This window comes from Mesoplodon bidens, assembly GCF_964165515.1.
Source record: "Mesoplodon bidens genome assembly, chromosome: 12".
Classification (NCBI taxonomy): Eukaryota; Metazoa; Chordata; class Mammalia; order Artiodactyla; family Ziphiidae; genus Mesoplodon; species Mesoplodon bidens.
The window spans coordinates 75,950,618-75,974,550 of NC_138168.1; the positions used below are offsets into that span (position 1 = coordinate 75,950,618).

The window sequence follows — 23,933 nt, forward strand, 5'->3', positions numbered from 1 at the left end:
TCTTTTTGTGAATGTGTATGTGTATGCTTCTGTGTGAGATTTTCTCTGTATAGCTTTGCTTCCACCATATGTCCCAGGGTTTTATCTGTCTGTTTTTTTTCAATAATTACTTTTTTATTTTAATAACACTATGATATTTTAGACTTTATTCTATTTTACTTTATCTTCTCTCTTTCTTTTTTTCCTACCTTCCCTTCCTCCCTCCCTCCCTCCGCCACTCCTTTCTTTCTCTCTCTTTCTTTCCTTCCTCCCTCCCTCCCTCCCTCCTGCCTTTCTTTCTTTCTTTCCTTCCTCCCTCCCTTCTTCTTTTCACTCTTTCTTTTTCTTTCCTTCCTCCCTCCCTCCCTCCCTTCTTCCTTTCACTCTTTCTTTTTCTTTCCTTCCTCCCTCCCCCCTCTATTTCTTTCTTTCTTTCTTTCTTTCCATCCTTCCTCCCTCCTTCCCTCCCTCCTTTCTTTCTTTCTTTCTTCCTTCCTTCCATCCTTTCTTTCCTTCTTCCTTTCTTTCTCTCTATCTTTCTTTCTTCTCTAATTCTTTCTATCTACTTTTTCTCCCTTTTATTCTGAGCTGGGTAGATGAAAGGCTCTTGGTGCTGCAGCCAGGAGTCAGTGCTGTGCCTCTGAAGTGGAAGAGCCAACTTCAGGACACAGGTCCACAAGAGACCTCCCAGCTCCACAAAATATCAAGCGGTGAAAATCTCCCAGAGATCTCCATCTCAACTCCAGCACCCAGCTTCAGTCAATGATCATCAAGCTACAGTGCTGGTCAACCTATGCCAAGCAACTAGCAAGAGAGGAATACAACCCTACATGTTAGCAGAGAGTCTGCCTAAAAACATAATAAGGCCACAGAAACCCCAAAACACCACCAGACGTGGACCTGTCCACCAGAAAGACAAGATCGAGCCTCAACCATGAGAACACAGGCACTAGTCCACCCCACCAGGAAGCCTACACAAACTACAGAAACAATCTTAGCCACTGCGGAGAGACACCAAAAACAATGGGAACTCCGAATCTGCAGCCTGCAAAAAGGAGACCCCAAACACAGTAAGATAAGCAAAATGAGAAGTCAGAGAAACACACAGCAGGTGAAGGAGCAAGATAAAAACGTACCAGACCTAACAAATGAAGAGGTAATAGGCAGTCTACCTGAAAAAGAATTCAGAATAATGATAGTAAAGCTGATCCAAGATTCTATTTCCAAGATCCATAATCTTGGAAATAGAATAGACAAAATGCAAGAAACAGTTAACAAGGATCTAGAAGAACTAAAGATGAATCAAGCATCGATTAAAAACACAATAAATGAAATGAAAAATACTCTAGATGGGATCAATAGCAGAATAACTGAGGCAGAAGAACGGATAAGTGACGTGGAAGATAAAACAGTGGAAATAACTGCTGCAGAGCAAAATAAAGAAAAAAGAATGAAAAGAACTGAGGACAGTCTCAGAGACCTCTGGGATACCATTAAATGCACCAACATTCAAATTATAGGGGTTCTAGAAGAAGAAGAGAAAAAGAAAGGGACGGAGAAAATATTTGAAGAGATTATAGTTGAAAACTTCCCTAATATGGGAAAGGAAATAGTTAATCAAGTCCAGGAGGAACAGAGAGTCCCATACAGAATAAATCCAAGGAGAAATATGCCAAGACACATATTAATCAAACTGTCAAAAATTAAACACAAAGAAAACATATTAAAAGCAGCAAGGAAAAAACAACAAATAACACACAAGGGAATCCCCAACAGGATAACAGCGGACCTCTCAGCAGAAACTCTACAAGCCAGAAGGGAGTGGCAGGACATATTTAAAGTGATGAAGGAGAAAAACCTGCAACCAAGATTACTCTACCCAGCAAGGATCTCATTCAGATTTGATGGAGAATTAAAACCTTTACAGACAACCAAAAGGTTAGAGTTCAGCACCACCAAACCAGCTTTACAACAAATGCTAAAGGAACTTCTCTAGGCAAGAAACACAACAGAAGTAATATACCTACAATAATGAACCCAAAGCAATTAAGGAAATGGGAATAGGAACATACATATCAATAATTACCTTAAATGTAAATGGACTAAATGCTCCCACCAAAAGACACAGATTGGTTGAATGGATACAAAAACAAGACCCATATATATGCTGTCTACAAGAGACCCACTTCAGACCTAGAGACACATACAGATTGAAAGTAAGGGGGATGGAAAAAGATATTCCATGCAAATGGAAATCAAAAGAAAGCTGGAGTAGCAAGTCTTATATGAGACAAAATAGACTTTAAAATAAAGACTATTAGAAGAGACAAAGAGGGACACTACATAATGATCAAGGGATCGATTCAAGAAGATGATATAACAATTGTAAATATTTATGCATCCGACATAGGAGCACCTCAATACATAAGGGGAATACTAACAGCCATAAAAGGGGAAATCGACAGTAACACACTCATAGTAGGGGACTTTAACAACCCACCTTCACCAATGGACAGATCATCCAAAATGAAAATAAATAAGGAAACACAAGCTTTAAATGATACATTAAACAAGATGGACTTAATTGATATTTATAGGACATTCCATCCAAAAACAACAGAATACACATTTTTCTCAAGTGCTCATGGAACATCCTCCAGGATAGATCATATCTTGGGTCACAAATCAAGCCTTGGTAAATTTAAGAAAATTGAAATTGTATCAAGTATCTTTTCCGACCACAATGCTATGAGACTAGACATCAATTACAGGAAAAGAGCTGTAAAACTTACAAACACATGGAAGCTAAACAATGCACTATTCAATAACGAAGTGATCACTGAAGAAATCAAAGAGGAAATAAAAAACTACCTAGAAACAAATGACAATGGAGACACGACGACCCAAAACCTATGGGACGCATCAAAAGCAGTTCTAAGGGGGAAGTTTAGAGCAATATAATCCCACCTTAAGAAACACGAAACATCTCGAGAAAACAACCTGACTCTGCACCTAAAGCAATTAGAGAAAGAAGAACAAAAAAACCCCCAAAGTTAGCAGAAGGAAAGAAATCATAAAGATCAGATCAGAAATAAATGAAAAAGAAATGAAGGAAACGATAGCAAAGATCAATAAAACTAAAAGCTGGTTCTTTGAGGAGATAAACAAAATTGATAAACCATTAGCCAGACTCATCAAGAAAAAAAGGGAGAAGACTCAAATCAATAGAATTAGAAATGAAAAAGGAGAAGTAACAACTGACACTGCAAAAATACAAAAGAACATGAGAGATTAATACAATCAACTCTATGCCAATAAAATGGACAACCTGGAAGAAATGGACAAATTCTTAGAAATGCACAACCTGCCAAGATTGAATCAGGAAGAAATAGAAAATATGAATAGACCAATCACAAGCACTGAAATTGAAACTGTAATTAAAATCTTCCAACAAACTAAAGCCCAGGACCAGATGGCTTCACAGGTGAATTCTATCAAACATTTAGAGAAGAGCTAACACCTATCCTTCTCAAACTCTTCCAAAATATAACAGAGGGAGGAGCACTCCCAAACTCATTCTACGAGGCCACCATCACCTTGATACCAAAACCAGGCAAGGATGTCACAAACAAAGAAAACTACAGGCCAATATCACTGATGAACATAGATGCAAAAATCCTCAACAAAATACTAGCAAACAGAATCCAACAGCGCATTAAAAGGATCATACACCATGATCAAGTGGGGTTTATCCCAGGAATGCAAGGGTTCTTAAATATAGGCAAATCAATCAATGCGATACACCATATTAACAAATTGAAGAAAAACCATATGATCATCTCAATAGATGCAGAGAAAGCTTTCGACAAAATTCAACACCCATTTATGATAAAAACCCTGCAGAAAGTAGGCATAGAGGGAAACTTCCTCAACATAATAAAGGCCATATATGACAAACCCACAGCCAACATCGTCCTCAATGGTGAAAAACTGAAACCATTTCCACTAAGATCAGGAACAAGACAAGGCTGCCCACTCTCACCACTCTTATTCAACTTAGTTTTGGAAGTTTTAGCCACAGCAATCAGAGAAGAAAAGGAAATAAAAGGAATCCAAATTGGAAAAGAAGAAGTAAAGCTGTCACTGTTTGCAGATGACATGATACTATACATAGAGAATCCTAAAGATGCTGCCAGAAAACTACTAGAGCTAATCAATGAATTTGGTAAAGTAGCAGGATACAAAATTAATGCACAGAAATCTCTGGCGTTCCTGTACACTAATGATGAAAAATCTGAAAGCGAAATCAAGAAATCACTCCCATTTCCCACTGCAACAAAAAGAATAAAATATCTCGGAATAAACCTACCTAAGGAGACAAAAGACCTGTATGCAGAAAATTATAAGACACTGATGAAAGAAATTAAAGATGATACAAATAGATGGAGAGATATACCATGCTCCTGGATTGGAAGAATCAACATTGTGAAAGTGATTCTACTACCCAAAGCAATCTACAGATTCAATGCAATCCCTATCAAACTACCACTGGCATTTTTCACAGAACTAGAACAAGAAATTTCAAAATTTGTTTGGAAAAACAAAAGACCCCGAATAGCCAAAGCAATCTTGAGAACGAAAAATGGAGCTGGAGGAATCAGGCTCGCTGACTTCAGACTATACTGCAAAGCTACAGTAATCAAGACAGTGTGGTACTGGCACAAAAACCGAAAGATAGATCAATGGAACAGGATAGAAAGCCCAGAGATAAACCCACACACATTAATGGTCAACTTATCTTTGATAAACGAGGCAGGAATATACAGTGGAGAAAGGACAGCCTCTTCAATAAGTGGTGATGGGAAAACTGGACAGGGACATGTAAAAGTATGAGATTAGATCATTCCCTAACACCATACACAAAAATAAACTCAAAATGGATTAAAGACCTAAATGTAAGGCCAGACACTATCAAACTCTTAGAGGAAAACATAGGCAGAACACTCTATGACATAAATCACAGCAAGATCCTTTTGGACCCACCTCCTAGAGAAATGGAAATAAAAACAAAGATAAACAAATGGGACCTAATGAAACTTCAAAGCTTTTGCACAGCAAAGGAAACCATAAACAAGACCAAAAGACAACTCTCAGAATGGGAGAAAATATTTGCACATGAAGCAACTGACAAAGGATTAAATCTCCAAAATTTATAAACAGCTCATGCAGCTCAATAGCAAAAAAACAAACAACCCAATCCAAAAATGAGCAGAAGACTTAAATAGGCATTTCTCCAAAGAAGATATACAGACTGCCAACAAACACATGAAAGAATGGTCAACATCATTAATCATTAGAGAAATGCAAATCAAAACTACAATGAGATATCATCTCACACCAGTCGGAATGGCCATCATCAAGAAATCTAGAAACAATAAATGCTGGAGAGGGTGTGGAGAAAAGGGAACACTCTTGCCCTGCTGGTGGGAATGTGAATTGGTACAACGACTATGGAGAACAGTATGGAGGTTCCTTAAAAAACTACAAATAGAACTACCATATGACCCAGCAATCCCACTACTAGGCATATACCCTGAGAAAAGCATAATTCAAATAGAGACATGTACCAAAATGTTCATTGCAGCTCTATTCACAATAGACCGGAGATGGAAACAACCTAAGTGTCCATCATCGGATGAATGGATAAAGAAGTGTGGCACAGGGCTTCCCTGGTGGCGCAGTGGTTGAGAGTCCGCCTGCCGATGCAGGGGACACGGGTTCGTGCTCCAGTCCGGGAGGATACCACATGCTGCGGAGCGGCTGGGCCCGTGAGCCATGGCCGCTGAGCCTGCGCGTCCGGAGCCTGTGCTCCGCAACGGGAGAGGCCACAACAGTGAGAGGCCCGCGTACTGCAAAAAAAAAAAAAAAGAAGTGTGGCACATATATACAATGGAATATTACTCAGCCATAAAAAGAAATGAAACTGAGCTATTTGTAATGAGGTGGATAGACCTAGAGTCTGTCATACAGAGTGAAGTAAGTCAGAAAGAGAAACACAAATACCGTATGCTAACACATATATATGGAATTTAAGAAAAAAAAATGTCATGAAGAGCCTAGGGGTAAAACAGGAATAAAGACACAGACCTACTTGAGAATGGACTTGAGGATATGGGGAGGGGGAAGGGTAAGCTGTGACAAAGCAAAAGAGAGGCATGGACATATATACACTACCAAACGTAAGGTAGGTAGATAGTGGGAAGCAGCCGCATAGCACAGGGAGATCAGCTTGGTGCTTTGTGACTGCCTGGACTGGTGGGATAGGGAGGGTGGGAGGGAGGGAGACGCAAGAAGGAAGGGATGTGGTAACAGATATATATGTATGAGTGATTCACTTTGTTATAAAGCAGAAACTAATAAAAAAAGAGTTGAATAAATCAAATTCTCTTCCCATTTGCTGTCATTCAGAGTTAGTATTTGTAGTTTCTAAGTTAAATGTACAGAGTCAGTGAAATGCCACTAGAAATTTTAAGACTCATAATACATAAAAAAGACATTTTTAGCAAGACAAATATTAGAATAATATTGTATCATTTTATTAAATGTATTCATCAATTTTTGTAGAAAGAACAGTCAAAATTTTAAACTCAAGTTTGGTTTTTAAAAAAATGCTATAGGGCTTATTTGTATTTTTCTCAATAATACAGTTTATAGTGTTTATTTATAATATATACCGCATTATAAAATATTCCATATAACTTTTTAAGGATCACTTTTATAGTAAAATGTCTGTAATATATTAAATGTGCTTTTCAAATAATTTTGACCGTAATAAAACATTTAAGCAAAACTGCTAAGCGCATCTTACCAGAATCCACTTTCTATGTCTCACCTTAAATTACTTTGAAATAAAGAATAATAGCATGCTACATGATACATAGCCACACCTCTAATGTATAAAAGATACATTTATAAGGAAAAATATATGCACACTTTTTGTCTGATGGAATCATTGCCTTTAATATAGGTCACAATAAATAAAATGGTCTTTGTTTTTCCAACACATCCACTCATCTTTCTCTCTTTAGAAATCCAAAACTTCTAAAATTCTCATTTCTGTGATTTGTTTGTTGAAAATTTGATTAAAATTTTACATTGATTTGTACAAACTTTGAACAGAATATTTTTTTTCATTGAATTTTTATTGAGCATCTACTATGTTCCAGACACTATGTTAGGTGCTCTGTATATGCTGATGAACAAAATTATTATGATCCTTGCCTTCACAGAACTTAGAAATTGAAGGAAAATTAGACATTTCATAAATAATCTCACAAACAAAAACACAGCTACACACCTGAGGAGTCCAGTGAAAGAGAAGCACAGGTTTTACAAAAAAGCTTAAGAGGTTGAGGGAAAGGGTTAACTTAGGTTAGGGAAGTTAAGGAAAATCTATCTGAGGGAGTAACTAGTTCTGCCTGGAAGAAGAGAAGGATTTAGCAGGTGAAGCACTGGAGGAGGAATGTTCTAGGCAGAGAAAGATGTGTATGCAAAAGGCTTCCAGTACAAAAGAGCTCCATGCATCTGAGGTATTAAAAATGGTTGGGTAGCAGCAGCCTGTGGGGATGATGGGAGATTGAGGACAGCAAGATTGACAGTGGTCAGAGCTCACCTGGTCTTATATGTTCTTTATTGAGATAATTGACACAGCCTGAATGGGGCTTGAACATAAGAGGGTAGTGATGTTAACTTCCTGGTTTTGATGGTTACATTTTGGTTACATAACACAATGCCCTTATTTGTAGGAAATATACACTAAAGTACTCAGGATTAATAAAGCATCATTTGGGCAATTCACGCTCAAATATTTCAGGGAAGAGAAAGGTTCTTTGTGTGGTACTTGCAACTTTTTAGTAAGCTTGAAATTGTTTCTAATAACGAAAAAAGAAACAAAACTGGAGAGTGAAATTTCCTTTCTCCTACCGTTTAAGAGATTTCTATTCCATTTTTGTGGTTTGTTTTTTTTAACAACAACAAAAATGTGAATGGAATAATTTTACAGTATTCAAGGAAATATAACTTGTGGGGCAATTTGTCTTCCTTATTAGATACAGATTCATGTAATATGTTTCCTGTATATACAGAAATGAGATATTAGGAAGCAGTTTTTTTTAACACCTTTACTGGAGTATAATTGCTTTACAATGGTGTGTTAGTTTCTGCTTTATAACAAATTGAATCAGCTACACATATACATATATCCCCATATCTCCTCCCTCTTGCATCTCCCTCCCACCCTCCCTATCCCACCCCTCTAGGTGGCCACAAAACACCGAGCTGATCTCCCGGTGCTATGTGGCTGGGAAGCAGTTATTTTTAATCTAGTGCTCTAACTGGGCTTTCTATAGACAGATATACTACTCTGTGTAGACAGGTGATTTGGAACAGAGAGGGAAAAACGGGTTCCAACTGGGTGATCTACCTGTATAGCACCTTTCTTTAACCCTTCAAAGTTCAGTCTTCGGGCTTCCCTGGTGAAGCAGTGGGTGAGAGTCCACCTGCTGATGCAGGGGACACAGGTTCATGCCCCGGTCCGGGAAGATCGCACATGCCACGGAGTGGCTAGGCCTGTGAGCCATAGCTGCTGAGCCTGCACATCCGGAGCCTTTGCTTCACAACGGGAGAGGCCACAATAGTGAGAGGCCCGCATACTGCAAAAAAAAAAAAAAAAAACTTCGGTCTTCCCCCAGGCTCTAGGACAGCAAAGACACTATGAGGCCTGCTCTGAACATTTGAGGGACGAAAGGAGGCCTACATACCAAAGGTTGGAATATTTTAAAATTATAAACCAAGCTAATAAGCTATCAAATAAAATATATTTTATCTTTCTTGACAGTATACCTTCATAGACATCTAGAAGGTGCATTTAGAGTTTATAAATAAAAATTCGAATTCCATCTTAGAATTCCTCCCTGGAATACATAGTTCAAGGAAGAATGACCCATACCCATTCTCTTGCCACATCAGGGTCCCGCCCACATGCAAAGGCTTCTCCTCACACGTATGTGGACATCTCCACAGAGAGCTGCTCCCTCTACCACCATCCCTTGGTTCTAGGAATGAACTGTAGGAATTCCTCCAGTATCTCAGTGATTCTCTTGGGATTTCCATTACATGATTTTTTTTATAACATTCCAGGACTTTTGATAAATATATACATTCACGTCTAATATTAGCTAAACATTATATGTTTACTAAACATCTATAGTTTTGTTTACATAGGTTCTTCTTCTTTTCTTTTCATGTAATATAAATAATAACTTGTATAGCTCTTCAGCATATTTTGTTGCTCTAGAATAAGTCTTGGAGATCTATCTAACTTTACCTCTGATTTTGCCCTAAAAAATCCTAGATATCATTGTGTACATCAGATTGAATGTACAATGGCCAGACCATGTAAATGGAACTCTGACACACAATCTATAGTAACCAGCCCAGAAAGCCAGCCTGCTAACTGTAAGTCAGACTTGTAGGAACTAGCAACTGACCCAGGAAGTTAAACAATAATCCCTAAAACAGTTAGCCCCAAATGGCCAGGACTTGATTAATAACTGACAGATTCCCTAACTTCTGTCCTGGCTTCCAACTTAGGGCCAATTAGGGGGCATATACGGACCCTTAACCAATCACATAGGATTTTCCACTTCTACTTAGCCCACCTACAGCTTTCCTATACCAACAGCCTTCAATTAGAGCACACCTGAAGCCTTTCCTTTTATTTTGTATAAAGCTTTCTGGCTCCTCTGCCTGTCTTTGTGTCTCTACCAAACACAAGTAATAGTGGCTGACTCTTTTTCTATAACAAGCTCAGAATAAATAACCTTTGCTTGTTCTCATTTGGTTAGTCTTTGTTTATTTCCACATGTAGCAGACAGTGATAGATTTCATGCTTAATATCATTTATTGTAATGAAGCAGTTGGCAAATTTAACTCTAACATATGTTTGGTTAATATTTATTTATTTTTAATTTACTGAAATTAAGTAAATAATTTAACAAATAATTAGTTATTATTTTATCATTAAAATTTCAGTTGGACTTGTTTCCTTTATAGAACTAGCTGTGGCTCTAGTAAAAAATGGAATTTAGACTGCTTAAAAAATATATTCACAAGGCTTTATTCATTTCCACAGTTAGCAATAAAAGCAAACTTTTCAACAGTAATTTATGCAGTGAATGATAGATTCTTTGAGTTCTGCACATAAGGATGAGTCATCACCAGGGTGTTTTATAGAGTGAAAAACAATGCTCATATCTATAAAGACTTTTTACATAATTCACTTAACAAAAAATGTTAAATCTGAAAATATAATTGATTTTATTATTGCAAAAGCATTTGGTAAGTGGAAGAAAACAGCATGACACTTAAAGCAGTAGAATTCTAACTCATGATAGGTTGAAAATTGACATGAGTTCCCAGATATCTTCTTAGTCCCTATAGTAAGCTGTTTATGAGGTCTGTGACATGAAGTTATTTTAAAATTCAAACCGTGACTCAGAAGAAATAATTTTGAAGACAGATAAAGTAATTGGTAAATTCTAATTCCAGTATTTTCTGTTTTCTGCAGATAGTAGCAAAGCCATTTCCAAATTGCAGCCATCTCTTCCTCTCCCCTTCATTGGATACAAATCTTCCTCCAGTCTTCCAAATCATTCCCAAAGTCATTTCTTCAAATTTTTCTTCTTCCATTTTCCCAGGAATTTCTCAAGCTGTAGATGTGAGGTTCTCCCTCAGAATCATCAGAAGGCACCTGTAAAAAGGCAAATTCCTGGGCCCAGCCCCATACCTTCTGAGTCAGAATCCCAGGGCATGCGGCCAGAGGAATGTGCATTTTCACAAGCTCTCCAGATGATACTATTGCACATCTGGAGTTGAGAATTACTGTTTAAAACAATTGTCTACCTCAGAAATCTCGTCAAATCTCTTGGATTCACAGATGGTTTAATATGATAATGACAGAATAACATATATTTTTAACCTTAGTTTCTTTTTTGAAATTGAACTGGTTTCTCTAACTTCTGATACGATATATTTACTAGATAACTTACTGTCAATCCACAACTCAGGAAAAATAAAACCAAATTTAAAGTATTTCCTGCAAAAGAATCTCCTGCCCTTCCTTCTATCAGTCTCTTAGTTAACAACTATTTAAACATTTAAAAATAAGAGTCACTGGGCTTCCCTGGTGGTGCAGTGGTTGAGAGTCTGCCTGCCAATGTAGGGGACGCGGGTTCATGCCACAGTCCGGGAAGATCCCACATGCCGCGGAGCGGCTGGGCCAGTGAGCCATGGCCGCTGAGCCTGTGCGTCTGGAGCCTGTGCTCCACAACGGGAGAGGCCACAACAGTGAGAGGCCCGTGTACCACAAAAAAAAAAAAGATCAATAAAACTAAAAGCTGGCTCTTTGAGAAGATAAACAAAATTGATAAACCATTAGTCAGACTCATCAAGAAAAAAAAGGAGAAGACTCAAATCAATAGAATTAGAAATGAATAGGGAGTAGTAACAACTGACACTGCAGACATACAAAGGATCATGAGAGATTACTACAAGCAACTATATGCCAATAAAATGGACAACATGGAAGAAATTGGGCAAATTCTCAGAAAAGCACAAGCTTCTGAGACTGAAACAGGAAGAAATAGAAAATATAAACAGACTAATCACAAGCACTGAAATTGAGACTGTGATTAAATATCTTCCAACAAACAAAAGCCCAGGACCAGATGAGTTCACAGGCGAATCCTATCAAACATTTACAGAAGAGCTAACACCTATCCTTCTCAAACTCTTACAAAATATGGCAGAGTGAAGAACATTCCCAAACTCATTCTATGAAGCCATCATCACACTGATACCAAAACAAGACAAAGATGTCGCAAAAAAAATAAAACTACAGGCCAATATCACTGATGAACATAGATGCAAAAATCCTCAACAAAATACTAGCAAACAGAATACAACAGCATGTTAAAAGGATCATACACCATGATCAACTGGGGTTTATACCAAGAATGCAAGGATTCTTCAATATATGCAAATCAACCAATGTGATACACCACATTAACAAATTGAAGGATAAAAACCATATGATCATCTAAATAGATGCAGAAAAAGCTTTTGACAGAATTCAACACTGATTTATGATAAAAACCCTCCAGAAAGTAGGCACAGAGGGAAGGAACTTACCTCAACATAATAAAGGCCATATATGACAAACCCACAACCAACATCATTCTCAATGGTAAAACACTTAGACCATTTCTTCTAAGATCAGGAAGAAGACAAGGTTACCCACTCTCACCACTATTATTCAACATAGTTCTGGAAGTTTTAGCCATAGCAATCAGAGAAGAAAAAGAAATAAAAGGAATCCAAATTGGAAAAGAAGTAAAGCTGTCACTGTTTGCAGATGACATGATTCTATACATAGAGAATCCTAAAGATGTTACCAAAAACCTACTAGAGCTAATCAATGAATTTGGTAAAGTAGCAGCATACAAAATTAATGCACAGAAATCTCTGGCATTCCTATACAGTAACGATGAAAAATCTGAAAGTGAAATTAAAGAAACACTCCCATTTACCATTGCAACAAAAAGAATAAAATATCTAGGAATAAACCTACCTAAGGAGGCAAAAGACCTGTATGCAGAAAACTATAAGACACTGATGAAAGAAATTAAAGATAATACAAACAGATGGAGAGATACACCATGTTCTTGGAATTGAAGAATCAACATTGTGAAAATGACTATACTACCGAAAGCAATCTACAGGTTCAGTGCAATCCCTATCAAACTACCTCTGGCATTTTTCACAGAACTAGAACAAAAAATTTCACCATTTGTATGGAAACACAAAAGACCCCGAATAGCCAAAACAACTTTGAGAAAGAAAAACGGAGCTGGAGGAATCAGGCTCCTGGACTTCAGATTATACTACAAAGCTACAGTAATCAAGACAGTATGGTACTGGCACTAAAACAGAAATATAGATCAATGGAACAGGATAGACAGCTCAGAGATAAACCCACACACATACGGTCACCTTATCTTTGGTAAAGGAGGCAAGAATATACAATGGAGAAAAGACAGCCTCTTCAATAAGTAGTGCTGGGAAAACTGGACAGGTACATGTAAAAGTATGAAATTAGAACACTCCCTAACACCATGCACAAAAATAAACTCAAAATGGATTAAAGACCTAAATGTAAGGCCAGACACTATAAAACTCTTAGAGGAAAACATAGGCAGAACACTCTATGACATAAATCACAGCAAGATCCTTTTTGACCCACCTCCTATAGAAATGGAAATAAAAACAAAAATAAACAAATGGGACCTAATGAAACTTAAAGGCTTTTGTACAGCAAAGGAAACCATTAAAAAGATGAGAAGACAACCCTCAGAATGGGAGAAAATATTTGCAAATGAAGCAAGTGACAAAGGCTTAATCTCCAAAATTTACAAGCATCTCATTCAGCTCAATATCAAAACAACAAACAACCTAATCCAAAAATGGGCAGAAGACCTAAATAGATATTTCTCCAAAGAAGCTATACAGATCACCAACAAAGACATGAAAGGATGCTCAACATCACTAATCATTAGAGAAATGCAAATCAAAACTACAGTGAGATATCACCTCACACCAGTCAAAATGGTCACCATCAAAAAATCTACAAACAATAAATCCTGGAGAGGGTGTGGAGAAAAGGAAACCCTCTTGCACTGTTGGTGGGAATGTAAATTGATACAGCCACTATGGAGAACCATATGGAGGTGCCTTAAAAAACTAAAAATAGAACTATCATATGACCCAGCAATCCCACTCCTGGGCATACACCCTGAGAAAACCATAATTCAAAAAGAGTCATGTACTACAATGTTCACTGCAGCTGTATTTACAAGAGCCAGGACATGGAAGCAATCTAAATGTCCATAAACAGATGAATGGATAAAGAAGATGTGGCACATATATACAATGTAATATTACTCAGCCATAAAAAGAAACGAAATTGAGTTGTTTGGCGTGAGGTGAAGGGACCTACAGTCTGCCATACAGAGTGAAGTAAGTCAGAAAGAGAAAAACAAATACCGTATGCTAACCCGTATGTATGGAATCTAAAAGAAAAAAGAAAAAAAAATGGTTCTGAAGAACCTAGGGGCAGGACGCAGACGTAGAGAATGGACTTGAGGACACAAGGAGGGGGAAGGATAAGCTGTGACAAAGTGAGAGAGTGGCATGGACATATATACACTACCAAATGTAAAATCAATAGCTAGTGGGAAGCAGCTGCATAGCACAGGGAGATCAGCTCGGTGCTTTGTGACCACCTAGAGGGGTGGGATAGGGAGGATGGGAGGGAGACGCAAGAGGGAGGAGATTTGGGGATATATGTATATGTATGGCTGATTCACTTTGTTATAAAGCAGAAACTAATACACCATTGTAGAACAATTCTACTCCAGTAAAGATGTTAAAAAAATAAACAAAATTTAAAATAAAGATTTCAAAGTAAAAAAAAATCCAAAGATGAATACTATTTCATGATGCACAAAAATTATATGAACTTCTAATTTTAGTGTTCATAAAGTTTTATCAGAATATTACAGTATTCAATTCTTACATATTGTCTATGGCTGCTTTCACGTTACAAATCTGTAACTGAGTAGTTGTGACAAAAACTCCATGGCTTACAAAGCCTAAAATATTTACTATCTGACACTCTTTACAGAGAAAAGTTTACTGACCCTTGTTCTAGATAAATTAGTTGTGGTAATGCAAAGAGCATTAGGTATGAGGATTAAATGCAGGTAGTCTGGGTAAAGAAAATAGATCAGTAGTAGAAAAACTGGGAGGAAAGTTTTCTGCCTCAAGTTTTTTTTTTTTTTTTTTTTTTTTTTTTTGCGGTATGCGGGCCTCTCACTTTTGTGGCCTCTCCCGTTACGGAGCACAGGCTCCGGACGCACAGGCTTAGCGGCCATGGCTCACGGGCCCAGACACTCCGCGGCACGTGGGATCTTCCCGGACCGGGGCACGAACCTGTGTCGCCTGCATCAGCAGGCGGACTCTCAACCACTGCGCCACCAGGGAAGCCCCTGCCTCAAGTTTTTTCTTCAGTTCTTTCTAATAGTCATCATTCTTCTGGTTAATATTAGGTCATGGAGCATTAACCCTGAGCAAATTTAAATCATTAATATTTCTCCATGGAACTTTCCATTTCAGCTCCCCCCTCACTCTCTCCTACATCATTATTGTCTATACCACTTACCAATATATCTTTAATTATCTGTATACTTACATGCACATGACCTGTTCCTCAAATTAACTGTAAGCTCCTAGTGTTTGTTTTTTTTTAAAAAAGGGAGACTACTTTACCCTCTTTTGTTTTCTTATATTTCTAAGACCTAGAATGAAATGCTTATCCATGATGCTCATGAATGTTGAAGATGATAATATTTTCCTGGGCATTTTCTGCACTTTTTTCTCAGGGAATAGAAAATAAATCCTACAAAAAATATATTTCCAATTCTAAGAATTCCAACAAGATAGACTTTGATGGAGCTGAGACTTTTAGTTGAAAAGCACAGTCTGGCAGTTTGGAAAGTACCCAATAGAACATGTGTACTTTGGTTGAACAGTTGATGAAAAGAGACCTTTGGATCTCTCTTGATTTCCTTTCTTTGGGACTCCACACCGCCCCCCAACACACACACACACACACACACACACACACACACACACCCTTCAATCATTCCATCCTGCTGTATTCAAAATCAGAGAGAAAACTTCTTGACAGTGAAATAAAAGTAGAAGAGCTTTGAAATAAGCATGTGCTAAGATGTAGAGCGAAAAGAACACAAAATCCAAAAATACTTCAGGCTGATGTAGCTTGTGTCTTTGAATTTCACCCAGGATTCTGAGGAAAGAGTGAACTGCAGTTTTCATTTAATTCAATAAGACTCCCATTTGGCAGGGTTAACCTTTTCCCTCTTGTGTCTTCATTGTGACTTAGTTGATACAAATTGCTTTCATTAGGGCATTAATGGGCTTCTGGCTGTAGTCTCAAATGGAACCTGTTGCAGTGGTTCAGTACACAGTAGTCAGGATGCTGTTAACTGTGGTTTAACATTAGGAAGGAAAGGAAGCAGGCTTATAAATGATTGCTGAAAGGTTCTGTCTGAATGGAAATTTTGGAACCTTAAGAGATCCAAACAGAATCACAGATTACACACCTTTCTGGCCTAAGATGAAATCCCTGAAGACATTCTCAAACCTTATTTGGTGACATTATCTGTATATTTTATGAAGGAAATCAGTATATTTGATGCTAATACATTTCTCTAATGTGACCAAGAGTCAAGTTGGAAGAAAGGGAAACACAGTGTGCTACATGGGCTGAAGGATTTGCCAAACAGAATGTAACAGAACGCCAAAGGCTCTGAGACAGACTTTAAGGAATGATAGGACAAGAAAAACAAACTGGCATTTTTTCATAAACAATAATAAAGATTAAACTGTCGGACTTCCCTGGTGGCACAGTGGTTAAGAATCTGCCTGCCAATGCAGGGGACATGGGTTCGAGCCCTGGTCCGGGAAGATCCCACATGCTGAGGAGCAACTAAGCCCTCACGCCACAACTACTGAGCCTGCGCTCTAGAGCCTGCGATCCACAACTACTGAGCCCATGTGCCTAGAGCCCATGCTCCGCAACAAGAAAAGCCACTGCATTAAGAAGTCCACGCACCACAACAAAAGAGTAGCCCCTGCTCACCGCAACTAGAGAAAGCCCGCGCGCAGCAATGAAGACCCAATGCAGCCAAAAGTAAATAAATAAATACATTTATTAAAAAAAATTAAACCGTCATCATCTCTATCCCCACAACGCCAGCCAGCTGATGATGCAGAGATATCAGGCTGCTTTGGAGACAGTTCTCCCAGCTTGGCTCACAAACAGAGGGGACAACATATATCCAAGATGTTTGGTACTTTTCTACTAATTTTGGAACTCAAATGTGAGGACATATTTCTTCAGTAATTTCAGTAATCCCATTCAAACCACAAAATAGAACAATGGACCCACTGAGCATCCTCCATCTCCATAATAACTGAATATCCCTCATTGTTTGAACCACGTCTAGGCTGTAAATTGCAATAATGAAGCTGAGAACATGGAATGTAGTAGGCGCTTGGTAAATATCTTTCGAACGAATGTATGGGTGAATTACTAGGTAAATAACTGGAGGTCTGGGTGTATCACTGCACAAATCCTGCCAGTGCAGATAAAACAAAGCATAAAGGAGTTTGTATGTACCATGGATAAAGACAAACATTTTAAAGACTAAGTCCAAAGCAGATTTGCTTATAGAATTCTATGTGGGAGAGTTCTTGGTGAACACATTTCTAATTGTGATAAAAATATCAGCAGCACATTAAACACATTTGTTTATTATCCAGCAGACATTACCAAATTAGTGTCTGTTCTTGTCATTACTGTTTGATAGATCCTGTTTATTAAAGAAGCAATGATTTCATCTTTTGAGAGAGAGAGGAATTTGGGGTATTGCTATGGAATCTTTCTGCTGTTCATTTGGGTAACATTTTGATCTTCTCTGGAATAGTACACATTGATCATGGCATGAAAATATTTTTTTGTCATCTTGTGTGAATAGTACCTAGAATTTGGAAAATATGCTATTCCATATGAAAGTGGAGGAGCTTGCTTGAGGGCACATAGAAAATTAGGGACGGGACAGAATTATGTGTCCCAAGATTTAATCTGACCCTAAATTATTTTGCTCAGAATAATGCTCTGTATTAATCCTTTAATTCCTAGGAATACATGCCCTTCTAACCAAAAAGCCACCTTTCTGAAATTTCCTTTTGTAAGCTTCAATGACTATTTTGTTTCCACTACTCCTTGAAAACAATGTTTTTTGTCTCAAGTGTCACAAAATCAAATGTCTACAGGGGCCAGACAGGTAAAATACACAAATGAAGTGATGAGACAAGTGGTAAGTGACACTGAGCCCCAGTTTCTGGGGGATGTAGATGATGGGACTGAGAGAAACTGGAGATAAAAGCCCAATGTTGAGGGTCCAATTTTCTAAGAGAGGGCAGAAATTCACATTTGTGTATAAGGCTTTTAAATTTCATTGTGTTTATTTTGGTAACTAATTAAAATGTAAAGCACTGTCCAGGCCAAAACCACAGGCCAAACTAAGCATGTCTATGGGCTGCATCTAGTTAGAGGGACAGCTCACTTCCTTTTTATACTGCCAGATCGAGCTGCTGGGGGTATTTCGCTCTCTGTTTAGATTGGCTTTTAATTTATCATCAATCAATCACATTGAAGAAAGTACAGGAATGTCTTCAGTAATGCCAACATAGATGGAATTGCACAGCCTACCAGGATGGCTACTCAGCAGGACAACATAAAGTACATAAACTCTGTTGCCAGGTTGCCTGGGATCTTTCACTTACCAGCCACGTAACCTTGGGCAACAGATGTAATTTCTTCCTGGCTCAGTTTCTTATCTGTAAGATAAAGATTATGACAGTTATGACAGTTACATGAATACACACCCATACACACAAAATACTTAAAATCTAAGTTAGTGCTATCTAATTATTTGCTATTACTTATTAATCACAAATCATAGCATTGTTGAAAAGTAACAAACGTTTACATGTTTATGTCACTTTAGACAGCCACTGACTCCACAAGTGGCCTCAGAAAACTTTCTTCCTCAGACAGAACAGGTGCAAGAATCAGGCTGCTATGGTATAAATTCCCACTATTTTGTCTTTAACACCAAACGCCATCACTTCTTGGAAATGTCATAACTGCATATTTCAGTGAGAGGAATATATAAGCAAATTTTCAAAACACTAAATATACTAGCAGTTAATAATATGTTAAGCTATCTTTTCATTTTTCCCTTCTTTGGAGATGATCCATTTTAAAGTCAGGGATATTCTGTTCCAGAGTTGAAAGGCAGAAAAATTAAAGGAACTTTATTTTCCTCTTTTATAGGTTATTGAAGCATGAAACTTATTGACAGATGCTTGAGCTAGATATAAGTTACCATGCTATTTCATCCAAGATTGTTTTCACATTCTGGAGGTTTTAATTTTTTTAAAGGGTACCCCCAATTTTTTTGAATGTCTAGAAATAGAGAAAACAGAAAGTCACATGTCATATTGTCTATGTTACTGAAATAATCATATGTTTGTGAATAGTAAAATGATGACACAAAATTCATTTTCTGTGGCACAGGCATATTTACCCACCAATGAAAATTCAAGATACACTGCCCTTTAAAGATTCCATAACTTTGTTTTTTATTTCCTGTACTCCTATAAATAAAGTTAAATTGTCAGGCCCACGTGCTTTCATTCTACCAAAACCTTTCTTCCCAAGGCAGGAGAAGAGAATGGTGAACTCTCAAAAATAATGCTGGTTGAATTTATTAAGGTTGAGAACATCTCCTTCCACTCTGATCTCATCAAGTGCTGCTAGACAGTGGCCTTATGCTCATGTGAAACCCAACCCAGGAGCCAAGAAAAGCAGAAGTGCAGAAGCACTGACTCACATAAGATGGGAAGGCACATTAGAAATAACAGACTCCACACACAACCTCACTCTCCATTTAACAATGAAGTACCAATGCCCAAAGCGGGATGTGATTTACAAATGTACAACTGGATATCCAGGGGCCAGAAGCCAAACCTAATATTGCCAATTGATTAAAATATCTTTTCTATCTTGAACTGTGTCTACAAGCTTCTAGAAGTGCATTAAAATTGGAGATGCATAACTTACAACATTAACTGGTTTTCCTCTCATAACTATTTCAAATGCTCAGTTTTTCTCAGATATGATGGGTGATTCACCAGCACACAAATCACCTGAGGTCTATGGAAACTACAGATTCCCAAGCTCACTCCAGACCTACTGGACGGGGAGGAGATTTAGAATTTGGCTACATGCAGTTTCAGTATACAACTCAGGGGACTGTTATAAAAAATAAAGTTTGAGAACCACTGACGTCTAGGATATGTGATATACATTAATACAAGTGGAATTACTGGAATAGGGAAAAACATTCCTACTTAATTTACTCATAAACTGATAAACTTTAACATCTCAAACTTGAGTGGTTAAGGAATTGCTTTAAGGAATAGTTGCTTTATAATTTCTAAATGTGCTCTTGTGTATGTGTACTTAGTGATTTTTCATAGTCACTTTCTCATCTGGTTTTGAATCTTGGGGAATGACCCAAAATGACTCTTACTCAACAGTCAGTGAAAGCTTTTAGCATATATAAGGTTAAGGAATTGTACTTTGCTGCACTTAAAACAGATGTGCAGCTAGAATTTAGTCTTGTGTTTCTGAAAGGAGACTGTACGTGCAGGGTCAGGGCATCTCAAACCCAAATAATGGCATAGGAACTATCATCTGAAGATGATGCTTTTGTGGCACACTATTTTCCTGATTTATTGCTTAATGTAAAAGAACTACCATAATTGAAATGAAACATTAATATACGTTACAGTTTAAATTGTATATCAAATTTAGAAACATGACAACTTTTAAAACGCATTAAACCAGGAAATGGCATTTCAAATATAGAAGATCCACAGACAAACGTTTAGAATTTGAACTTAAATTTGGCTCTCTTCCTTGTCCTGAAGCCACTATTTCCTATCAGCATCATTCAGAATAAACCTGGCACTCTATGTACCATGTGGGTGAATTGAGGCCTTTTTTGAGATTCTATTTTAAGACCAAAAAAATTTTTGTTTTAATTTATTGGTAAATCCCCAAGGATTCATACTTAATATTTCATGACAAAGGAGCTATTTCTCCTTGTTTTCTGAAAATGAATATAATATTACATCATTTTTGTATTCTTACTGTGGTAAAATATCTCTGCTTATTACATTTCCAGTATGCATAATTCATTTTTATTATTGCCACATTAAACTGGAGCTGTTTTCTTGATGACAGCTATTCCTTTTAGACAACTAGATACCCAGCACTCTTCTACCCAGGATTTTACATCTTATAGGAAATGAATGTATTTAGAACAATAGTCAAAATTAATTTAACAATGTCTAGAAAGATGAAGAAAGTTAAAATTATCCTTCTGAACTATTGTCACCAATCCATTGAAGATAATGAACATCTATAAAGTATGGTGCATTTATGCACAGTTTTCATTACATTTTCCATGCATTTGTTTTACATTGTCATATAAAGCTAGAGCCATCTGTAATATTGTCACACATTTTATTCACAATTATATTAGGACATAGGTTGAGTTTCAGTGATTGTTTTCTGCAAATATTTGTGCAAAGATCTTAAATAAACTAGGTAGTGCTGGATAAATGTTTCCCAAATTTGTACTAGATTGGTTCTATAATGACTCAGCAAAATATTAGTATGCTTATATCTAAAATTTTATTGGGAAATGAGGGGCAGAGAAATTCCATCTGATTGGCTGACATTTAGAAGAATTAAGACCAATATTCAACCACGTCCCAGGAGACAAATGCAAGGATCCAGATCCTTCCATGTCTGGAGTGTTATATGAATGCAAAGCTATGACTTGTTGTGAAACTCTAAACCTGAGAACATATTTCTGCACGTGGTCAGCCTCACACTTCTTTTTATTTATTTATTTATTTATTTATTTATTTATTTATTTATTGGCTGTGTTGGGTCTTCATTGCTGCACGCGGGCTTTCTCTAGTTGCAGTGAGTGGGGGCTACTCTTCATTGCCGTGCGTGGGCTCCTCATTACCATGGCTTCTCTTGTTGTGGAGCACGGGCTCTAGGTGCACGGGGCTCAGTAGTTGTGGCTTGCAGGATCTAGAGCACAGGCTCAGTAGTTGTGGCGCAAGGGCTTAGTTTCTCTGTGGCATGTGGGATCTTCCTGGACTCGTGTCCCCTTCATTGGCAGGCAGATTCTTAACCACTGTGCCACCAGGGAAGCCCTCAGCCTCACGCTTCTAATCAGTAATTTCTCCAAAGTTCATTCCGGGTCAGTTGTGCTAAATTCTTTACAATCCCATTAGCCTGTATAATTATTAAATCTCATTTTGCAGTTGAGAAAACTAAGAGTCTGTGCCCTTAATAACTGTAGCATATAATTGGAAACATCTTTTTTCTTTTCCTTTTTTGTAAATATTTTTGTTTCTTATCCTTTTACATTTGGTTGCAATTCCTTTTCTTTTACTAAAAATATTACCTAGGTGAATATACATAAATACATGCTACCATATTGCACATAAATAGTGTAATATGTCTCTCCTAGGTTCCAAGTGTAGACATTTGTACCTTTCTGGGAATGGGAAGCATCCTTTGTTATGTAAATGAAACTAGTGACTAGAAGTATAATGTCTTTGGACTGAGAAGTCATTCCAGTCAATCCTAGCCAGTATTCTTCTATTGCAGAACATTAATAAGGCCTTGTTGTCTATAAACCCTTAACATTTTCAAAGCAGACAACTGATTATTACAACTCCAAGGTAAGCAGGAAAGAAATTATGGTCTTTACTTTAGAGATGACATAACTGAAAGGAGGGGAACTCCAGTCAACTGACCTACCCAAGATTATATAGTTAAATAATGGCAGAGTTTTGTCTAGAACCTTGGCCTTCTGATGACTCATTCAATGTTTTTCTAGTAGAATGTCTCTCAGATAACACTTAAGTTTCTGATTATTCAGTCTTTATAGCTCACAACTTTTATGAATTTGATAATTTTTCCAGAAATAAATAATTATATATGGAATACAAAATTTAGCTGAAAGCAAAAAGATGTGGAGATACAAAGCAAAGATGTAATAAATTCCAAGCATATCATAAACAATCATAAAAAATATTTTCTGGAACATTGGATTTGAATTCTCAAAAAATTTATTCTCCTCTCTGAAGACCTACTTTCTCTGCACATCCATTATCCCTGTTTTTCTATGTTTTGTCTGTAGTTTTGTATCTATTTCCTTTTTCCTTTCTAAGGTCCTAAATTTTCATATTTTACAAGTCTAGCAGCCATATTAACCAGCCATAGTTTTGTCTCTTAATTAAAATTTTCAGTAGATATAACAAATATACACAGCCCTGTCTTTGGGTATGTTTCAATCAAATATGATAAATAGGGTGAAGACTCATATATAAATAAAACCACTGAAGCCCACCAAGTCAGGATAGAGGGCCAGGCAAACACCCAAAACATGTCCACCATTAATAAACACTTGTAGAACATTATCCTAATTGCCACAATAAAGGAAACACATGGTGTTATGGATGAACATGGAACACGTGCTTAAACTAGACCAGAAAGCATCATGGAAAGTTCCTAGAGGAGGTGATATATGAGGTTAGATTTGAAGGATGAATGGCTAATAAGAGTTCAGGAAAGACAATGAAGTAGTGTGTTTAAAGCAACGGAATCAACATGTACAAAAATAAGAGGTATCAAAGAGTTTGACATGTTAAGGGAACTGTAGGTATTGCAATATGAATAAAGCAGAAGATTAGAAGGGGAGAATAACAAAAGATAAATCTGGAGAGTTCAATAGGGACCAGATTACAGAATGTTAACCAAGTTCACTAAGGGCTGCGATTTTACCCTAGAAAAAATAATACTCCTTTAAGGAATTATAGGATTACTTTTTAAAGGAATAATAACCCTTTAAGGAATTTTAAGAAGAGTTATGATATGGAAATTCTAATAATAATGTTAACAATATCTAACTTGTTTTGAGTCCTGCTATATCTCAGGAACCATGCTAAATGCTTGGCATCTAGCCAACATTAGGTCTCATAAAAACTCCAAAAGGTAGATACTGTGAGTATCCGTACTTTTCAGATGAGAT

General features: G+C 37.2%; 1 long non-coding RNA gene across 1 annotated transcript in view; it reads right to left on the minus strand.

The window, feature by feature from the left end:
• The window catches only part of LOC308626413, a 90,082-nt gene that overhangs the window by 38,449 nt on the left and 27,700 nt on the right, over positions 1 to 23,933 (minus strand). Inside the window, exon 2 of the long non-coding RNA XR_014017243.1 lies at positions 18,529 to 18,582. This is a non-coding gene — a long non-coding RNA (uncharacterized lncRNA). The remainder of the gene's footprint in view (positions 1 to 18,528; positions 18,583 to 23,933) is intronic.